The sequence below is a fragment of the Homalodisca vitripennis genome, unplaced genomic scaffold (assembly GCF_021130785.1).
Source record: "Homalodisca vitripennis isolate AUS2020 unplaced genomic scaffold, UT_GWSS_2.1 ScUCBcl_124;HRSCAF=1272, whole genome shotgun sequence".
NCBI classification, from domain to species: domain Eukaryota; kingdom Metazoa; phylum Arthropoda; class Insecta; order Hemiptera; family Cicadellidae; genus Homalodisca; species Homalodisca vitripennis.
In genome coordinates this window covers 522,139-531,969 of record NW_025776283.1, presented here as the reverse complement: position 1 = coordinate 531,969, position 9,831 = coordinate 522,139, and positions in this window count along the sequence as shown.

Here is a 9,831-nt window from a genome sequence, read left to right as displayed (position 1 = left end):
CTGTTGCAGGCGATCCAAAGCCTATGTTGAAATCGGTTTCAAATATTGTTCTAAAGAATTCATATTTAACTTTATTGTCAGGTTCACATTGTTCATTATACAAGCGGTAAAGTTAAGCAATTGATAAATCACTGCGTAAGTAAAACCGTTGTACATTTTTAGACCTGCAGTAGTGTTTTTCTACTGGGTTAATTGATTGTATGAAGGCTCTTACAGCTTCCCGCTTATTGGAGTAAGCCCTAGACCTTGTATCCCCTCCTCTTCTATCTGCAGGGGTAGTGCCTTGTTCAAAAAATTTCTTGCACAAGATCTGAACACGATCTCGACTTACACCGAGTACTTCTAGAAATGTTTTTTGCATACCTGTACTCTGGTGACAACACCATTCCGCTGTTTGTTTAGGAAATACCTAGTTGTTACCTTCTTTTCTTGCAAGTTTCTTCTGCGATGTGGGGTTTCAACAGTCACAAATTTTAAAATAAATTTATTTTGTACTTCTCGATCTGGATTAGCGTAAAACCTCTCATGCATCCGTCGTACGTCTTGCATCCCCAGTTCCTTACATTTAAATGGTCCGCCTTTATGGTTACAGGTTGGCATTTTTGGTAGATTTTTTGACTTGTATCTGGAAAAAACCCAATATTTAATCATTTGATAGTCTAGCATAACACAAAAAATACAGCATCAATATTTTTATCATAGATTTTGTGCATCTTAAGAGTAAGATTTATATAGATGCCATTAAACATAAAAATGCTATAGGTGATATTCAGGATTTTGCTACAAATGCTTGGTTTAGGGTTTAGCATTGCTTGGTAATTGGTACAACAACAAAGTGAGTTTAAACAAGAGAATCAGAGCTTATAGCCTAGTTCAGCTTATAGGTCAATCAGAGAAAACGTACATGATTCTTTAATGTCAGGATCACTACAATAAAAAAGAGGTATTTTAAAACATTGCTCTTAACAATAATTAAATGAAAAAGTAAATTAAAAAACTTGCAGGCTATCAGTAGCCTATAATATCTATAGCCTAGGCCTACTCACCTCTCTCTCTTGGCCCTAACATTCTTCCAATTTTCTGAAGTTTTCAATCGTTTACGTGCTTTCCCCTTAGGTGCAAGTGTTATAGTGTCTACTTCAAAAACATCATCAGCATCTTCTTCAAGCTCCATCATAAACAAACTAATTAATTAGCGATTTAAACAATAAAATACTTGACAAAAGTCTACTCAAGAATGCAGATTGCAGAACTAACCTAAAACAGGCTCTTGGACACAGCAAGGTAAATAGATGAATATTATCGTTGCAACAACCCAAAATCAGCTGTTATAAAAATTCAGCTGCCCAAATATTACTAAACTAATACTAATTTCAGTTGTAAGACTGGTTTTTTCATGTTAAACTAATAAGTCTAATTTATTTTGGACAAAACGACTATTGGAACTGAATCACTGAGTGAAATGTGAAATTCAATAGGATTTAACGAGTTTTGGTTCAGTAACTGTGAGGTGAACATAACGGGTTATGGAACAGTTTTAGCCATGGACTTGACGAGTTTTGGAACTGTACCTGGTTTTCAAAGCGACTTTTAAATAGAAAATAACGACTTTTGGAACTGTTAGACCTCTGAAATGTATTACCAGGGCAACCAACTATCGAAAGGTGCAAAAAAAAACAACATCGATTTTTGTGGACATAACGAGTTTTGGAATTGGGTGACTCATATGCAGCTTAGCTCCCTGCAATGTTGTATTTACTGACGGATCAAAGGATAATTCGAGGACGGGTTGTGCATTCGTTAATGCTGGTAGTCGCTACGGCTTCAGTCTCCGTAATGATTCCTCTATCTTTACAACGGAACTAACAGCCATAGAGAAGGCCCTCAACATCACTTGGTCTAGAACTGGGAGGTTGGTGGTCTCTACAGACTCCCTCAGCAGCTTACAGGGTATTAATGATATGTATTCAAAATCATAATAGTTCGCGATATATGGAAATCCATACATTCACTACCATAGGCGTAGCGTGACCTAATAATTTGGGGGGGCACGGGGTCTCCGGGGGGGGGGGGGTGGTCCCGTGGAAACTTTTTTGAAAACTACCACTTAAGAACTAAAGTAAAGTATATGTGTATTTTTGTTAAACATTGGTTTTAATCAATTTTTACTATATTGATGGATTGTAAAAAGACTCAATTTCAAATTATACAAGTTTATTCTATTCTAGACATAACTGCAAGGACATTTATAACACAAAAACAAATTTGTGTACAAGACAAAGTTTTAAGGTGAACAGAACTACAGTAATGGTTTTCAACGAACCAATTTTCGTTACTTCTAATGAAGCATTAGCCTCCTATCGGCTAGATTTGAAAATCTGTCAACTAACAGATCTAGTTTTTTATCTTTCATGTATTCAGACGTCAATTCTTGCTCAATAGACATCAGGGCAAGCCCACTTAAGCGGTCTTCTGTCATGGTGCTTCGAAGAAATGTCTTTAGCCTTCGTAGTGTAGAAAACGATCTTTCTGCGCTTGCTGTTGTGATAGGCCACGAAAGTGATATTTCTAGTAGCTGCCAAACATCTGGTGCACTGGCTTGAAGATCATTCTCAATAAAAAAATCAGCCAACTCTTGGAACGTTATTCTTGTGGTTGCTTTGTCTGTTTTGACAAAATTGTTCTTTGCATAACAGTGAAAAAACTTAAGATGTACAGAGAAACTTAAAGACAAGTTATAAAACTTTTGGATTGCCATAACAGCGTTGTTGTCAATTTCGGTCCAATTAAATAGTAACTGGGCAATGCAGTTGATTTTATCATAATCGTTCTTGGAAAAACGAGATTGCAGGTTTACAATTACTGTGTCTAAAGCAGCAAAGTAAATGCCAGTCTTGAACATCTGTTCAGGTTCAGGTTCAGGTGATTGATGAAATGCAGCATCTGAAGAGCTACTACTAGCTTCAAGTTTTTTCGGAATCTTCCGTTTGCGTGGTAGTGAAGGCCTTTCAACTGACAAACCTTTCATACCATATTTGTTACACTGTTCTTCTGACTCATTCCACATCTGAATAAAGCCATCATCATTTCTGTCCAGTTTTAAACAGTCAATGACTGATTCAACTTTTGCAAAAACCTTAGAAATGTCAAGAGATTCACTCTGCAGTTCTTTGGAGAGTATATCAGTCTGACTCAAAACGCTGTGCAATAGTTTTAAACTGAATACAAATTCAAATGTGCTGATTTGTTTGGCTAGACCATCAGCTTCGGCTGCAATTTTACGATTTGATACATCGTTTGCAATAACTTCCAAAGTTTCGTACACTTCAGGGAGCTGCTCTAGAATTACATGGATTGCTTTGTGTCGAACTGTCCATCTAGTTCGAGACAAGCTCACCAGTCTTTTCATTTTTGTTTCTCCGCTTTGCTTACATATTGATTCAAATATTGAAAACCTGTTAGCTGATGCATTAATTAAGTTTGGTGATTTACTATGGATAAGCAATTCCGAAGCTGTCTTATTTCTTCACAAAATCTCTGAACAGCCAGATCAAGCAAGTGGGCATGGCAGTGTGTGTACAAAGCTTTAGGCTCTTCTTCTTGGAACCTTGAGGCAACACCTTTGAATTTGCCGCTCATGTTACTAGCTCCATCATATGCCTGGCCGTGCATTTTATTTAAGCTTATACCCAACTGCTGCAGATACTGTTTAATAGTGTGATGTAAATTTTCACCAGTAGTGTCTGACACATCAACGAAGCCCAAAAACCTTTCATTGATTTTAATGTGTCCATCTATTTTAGTAATGTATCGAATGCAAATGCTAAGCTGTTCACGGGTTGAAATATCCGTAGTTTCATCACAAATAATTGAGTAGGCCAAAGCCTCACTCACCTCTTGGACAATTTGTTGAAGCATTTCACTTTTTATGCAATCTATTATCTCATTTTGTACCTGGGCACTTTTGTATGAATGGACTGGGGATTTCATTAATGTTTGGATTCCTTCCTCCATTTGAGTAGATCTCAGTTGTAGCAGTTCTATAAAGTTCCCCCTGTTAAATGAAGCAGTACTCTCATCATGTCCTCTTAAGGCAAGATTCTGTTTTCCAAGGAATAGGATGTTTTCAATTATGAATTTTAAATACCTCCTATTCATCTCAACCATTTTAGTATGTGCCGAGGACAACGAATCTGCTACCGTGCTTCCTGCTTTTCTATACTCATTGAGAAACTGTTTAGATTTTTGATGCATTTCACTATTCTCATGTTTCCTGAATTTTTCCAAAGCTTTCTTCCAAATTGTTCATGCCCAGTTTAGTGAATGACTCCTCCCCGCGACCAGACTTATGTTGACAAAATAGTCGGCATGGGTAACAAAATGCAGCGTCTTTAATGGGGCTATATTCGACCCAATTAAATTCACTGTACCAGGATTCTTTGAACTGCCTCGATTTGGATTGAATCTTGCTTACCTTAAAACAATCAACAGGCTGAAATGCTCCTTTTGCAATATCTGCACTTTGTACTCCCAATAAAGGATCTCTACTTTCGCCCTGGAATGTAGCATCACGATCTGGGCGTAAACAAGATGGCGATTCATCACCAACGCTACCTCCAGTGCTACTTCCCGCTAAATGTCTATCTTCATTTACACTTTCACTTGAATTTCCAAGTTTTTTAAAGAATGTTAGTACAGAGGACTGTTTCTTAGACATGATAACAAACGAACATCCGCAAAAATTACACAAACAATAGCAGCTCAGCTAGTAACAATAAGCTTATTGAACGAATAAAACGTGGCGACCACCTACACAACACAACACACGCGCACTGAGCTGGTATGATATCCCTCCGCCAGGCGTCGTCAATGCTCGGAGGCCCTCGGCCGGCGTCGGCTGGGCTCGGGTGCATTCGATCGGCTGCTCCAGCTCGGGCGCAACCGGCCAGAGTCGGCTCACCGGCACTTGTAAATTTAGTTGTAACACGCGCATACTTTATACACACAGAATCAAATTAGATGCATACAGAAAAATAGACTAACGGGGGATCTATATTAGTTATTCATTCGTAACTTTTAGTGTATACATATACGTAATTTAAAGATAATTTATATTATTTTTTTCTTTTTTTGCATAATGTTGGGGGGGGCACGTGCCCCCCCGGCCCGACGCCACTGTTCACTACAATCTGAAGGCGTCGTCGTAGTTTTTGTTTGGGTATCTAGTCTTACATTGGAATTTCTAGAAACGAGCGGATGAAGGAGCGAAGGGTGCACTGGAACTTCAGCATCTTACTACACGAATGATGGCATCCGACATTACCGCGGTGGTGAAGGCTAAAATAAAGGAAAAGCTGAGTAGCGGGCAGCCGGGAATAACAAGCTGCGCCGTATTAAGGACTGTGAAACCATGGGGTACAGCCAGCCGCAGCAATCGTCGTGGGAAGGTGGTGTTGTGTCGCCTGCGTTTAAGTCGCACACTGCTGACCACGGATTCCTCATGAAAAGAGATCATCCCCCAGTCTGCGACACATGTGAAAATGTTGTAACAGTGGAGCATGTGCTTTTCTACTGCCCTCGCTACACATAATACCGTCGCGTTCTTGGTCTGCCAGCTTCGTTAACTGATCTCTTGGGCGACAACGAGGCTATAATTGGGAGGCTCTTCGCTTTTTTAAACGAATCCTCCCTTTTAGGTCGAATATAGTTCTTGTTACTAGTTTACTTATGTATATTTTGTTATCTGTTACGCTAATTTTATCTTAAATTTACCCTTGTTATTTAGTGTTTAATGTTTTACCCTGTTTGTTGTTAGATTAACAAGTACTACCAGTATGGCCAATTTACAGCTATTCCGTTAGTAATGTTTTCATTTTTGTTATGTTATTTAATGTGTATTCCCTTGTTATTTAGTTTTTAATAATTGCCAGAGTGGCCCATTTACAGTCCTTTTTCAATAACGTTGTTACGTTTGGCTTATTGTTATTTATTATATGTTTTACCCTTATAATTTTGATTTTAACTATTCAAAAATGCTGGCCCATCTATAGTCACCCTGACAGCAATATTTTTGTGTTACAATATTTTTCTTGGTTAATTATATATCTATAAGGTACTGTTTAACCCATTGCGCTCGAATGGTCAGTAGTACTGGCCATGCAACGTCTTCAGACAGCCCGTTATTAGTTTCGTCATTGCTTGTCCTCACCGCTCGAATAGCCAGTAGTACTGGCCGCGCTAGTTCCACTCCCAGCTAGTCGCCATGTTTGTATACTTTCCCAGCCAGCACGTAATTCTTTTCAAATGACCTTTGTATTAGAAACATAGGTATTTAAAAATGACGTAAACACCATTTATAGATAAATAAAGAACAACTTTAATGAAACTAACTTATTCTAAGATAAACAAACTGTTTGTTAATGTTATTTTTATACATACATTTTTAAATTCAATAATTAAAATAAATTGCTGAAATTACAATTTGATATTTACATTTGACACAGTCATAAAACATTTTCCAACATTTTTAGTCTTTGAACTTTTTGGCGGAGTGGAATTTTTCAAAACATAATCCCATGTGAAGTCCTGGGTTGTTAGGGCATGTTTTGCAGTAAAATTTGCTGCGTTTTCTGTCCTTGCCAGGTCTCCTATCACTACACACTACGCAGTCCTTAGTCTTGTCACTATCAAGTGGATAGGGGATGTGCAATTTTCCGTTTAGTCTTTCTTCTTCATCTGAAGTGGAAGACCTTCCTCTTTTCCTTGAATATCTTACATATCCCACTAATTCTTTAATCAAAAATTTTCTGAATTTTCTTTGCCGTATCTTATTTTGTCCTTGGTTCAGATTGTAAAGTATGAAAGCATTTACAACTGCCGTTTCAAGAAGCCAGAAGAAAATATTCCTCCACCTTAATGGATTTTCTTGTAAAACAATAACTAGAGATGTATTGATCTGCGAGATCTACCCCGCCCATTGATTGGTTATTTACAAACCACAGTCGGTTATTCAACGTCTTCTTCTTGTCCGTTTTTCTTTGTGCGGTGAACTGTTTGGGTTGAGTTATCATACAGGGTACTCAACATAGCTACCAACTTTGTGTCTTATCACAGGAGCATTGCAACCTTGTCTTCTTTTCTATAACAAATAATGTCACCTTTTTTAGTTTTATTTTGCCTGCTTTGTTCTTCAGTTGACTCCTTATTTGCGCTGGTAGGCCTTTTCGGTTCATCATAACAGTTCCTGTGATATGCATTTTCATTTCAAAAAGTACTTGAGCAAGATCTAGGTTCGTGTAATACCTATCAGTAAAGACATGAAGTCCTTCTATGTTCCTATAAGTCTGTTTTAGTTTGTCAACCAGATGGATAACTATACGGCTGGTAACGCCCAAGTCTTGCCGTGGCATTCTATCAGTGGTACATTTGCCAAAATATGGCTCCATTGCACATATATAGCCTGTGCTTGATTCGGAAAGAACAAATATTTTAATACCCCATTTTATTGGCTTGTCCTTATTGTACACATTAAAGACAACTCTACCTTTGTATCCGACGGTGCTCTCATCAACACTCACTTTATTCTGTGGTACATAGAATTCCTTAAAATTCTTATCCATGTATGCCATCACATTTCGTATCTTACCTGAGTGTGTTAGCCTACCACCTACAGGTCCAGAGGGGGGTGGGCTGACATTAAGGTTCCAAAATAATTGTAGGAATCTCTCTTTGCTGAATACGTCCTTAAAGAACGGCTGGTAATCTACCCATTCAGTAGAAAAGTAATCGTCCAGTTCTGGTTTCTCGTTCATCCCCATGTTAAGAACTATACCCAAGAAAGCTTTTAATTCTGATAATGACAAGTCATGCCAAGACCGCCACATTGACCTTTTTTGGAGTGGTGTTTTCATCTGAATTTTTTTACCAGCGTAACGGTTAGTCTCATTGACGATTTCTGATAACAAAGTATCATTAAAAAACAGCTGAAAAAATCTAGGGGAGTCTTTGGTGTGTGTGTTAGTGGAGGTTTATAGCCACTGTTACCTGCCCAGTTAAACGTTCTAAATTTAGCATTACCTGTTTTCCATTTTTGCCATCCGTCTGGACTCACTTCGTCTTCACTGCTATCTGTATCATCTACTGACAACTCACCACTGTCCTCTTCCATATTGTGTTCATTTGTTGTATTTTGAATATCCTCTTCATCATTTATGTTTTGTTCCATTATACGATAATCGGCGTCTTCACGGAGTTCATCTTCAAATTGTTCATTGAAATTGGAATCCAAATCACTATTGTGTTCAGAACCACTATCTTCATCAATGTCACTTTCATCGGCCAATATATTTCTAACATCATCAGAATGTAAACAGTCATCCATTGTTAATGTATTAAAAAATGTACTAAAAATATACAATATTTACAAAATAATAAACTTAACAAATTGTATTGTTCACAAAGCCTACTACAAAAGAACTGTTCCAAATGTAAACACTAACTATTTACAAATATTTACAAAATAATTGCACACCTGCCATTTTATTACGAAAGATGTGTTATAAAGATATTCAACTATTATTTACAAATTAATACAAATTCACAGCTAAATAACATCAAACAGTACGAAACACAAGTCAAATGAACACACAAGTAGTAATGGGCGAGGGTGACTGACCTTCGAAACATCAGTTGTCAGAACCTTCTACGCAGAAATGTAATTGACGGGAAACCATTGTCAGCAGATGTCAAATTTAGTTTAAGTGTTCCTCGATAGGTTACAGCACTCGCCGGACGTAGAAGTATAAATTAAAATAATAATAATAAAGTGTTTACGTAGTGTCCAGTAGTACTGGCCATATGAGCAATTGTATTCTGTACTGGCCAGTACAGGTGGCCATTCGAGCACCGAGGACAAACTATAAATATTGCTTTCGAGTGCATAGGGTTAAGTATTTATTTTTGATTCAGTTATACTTAACATAACATGATTAAATGACAACGCTATAACAGTAGGCAGTTGTCATGTGCACAGTGGACATTAATAACCTCTTGTGTTTTATGGCCCTAAGAAAACAATTATTTTGCAGAAGGTAGATCAAGAGGAAACCATAGGCTGGAGATACAACTCGATACATTCCCACGTCATTCGTTTGTTGTTTTACAACACCAGCCCCGTAACGCTGTTCACGTGTTTTCGTGCAGTTGGTCAAAAACACAATTGAAATGGTAGTTCAGACCTTTAACTGCAGGTAATATGTATCGTACCCACAATAGTAAACAAGTTAATTTGGTAAGTGCCTGATGATGGAATCATTGATTCCGAAAGGCCTTGCGCAAAAAATAAAAGTTATATTGGAAAATATTTTATTCATTTATAGCAGTAATAGTAAAATAAGATTACATTCACTTGAAGCATTCGCATATTCCGTGAGTTTCGACGACGCAGAGACATTCGTCACACACTGCGCAATTGTACTTCGTTCTCAGTCTCAGAAGTTTTGCACTGGATACAGGGCAGCAGACGGCTTTTAGATAAAGAGAGAACGACGACGAGTCCGCCGCCTATGTAGAACATCAGGTCGATCGAATTGAAATGAAACAAATTCAAAACGGCTGCATTCCTCTCAGTCGAATGGACGGATCGCAACTGCATGAAAAGGTTCGCTCTTCTTTCCAGCAATACACTGGTCTCGGAAAACGTTTCACACATTCTGCGTAACACTTAAACCACGTCCGCCGGGTCCGGGTAGCTACTGTAGTATTCCCATCCGAATTCATTGTTGGCAATTCTCATTCACCTTCATGCAGTGGTGTCCGACCACTCTTCTAGTT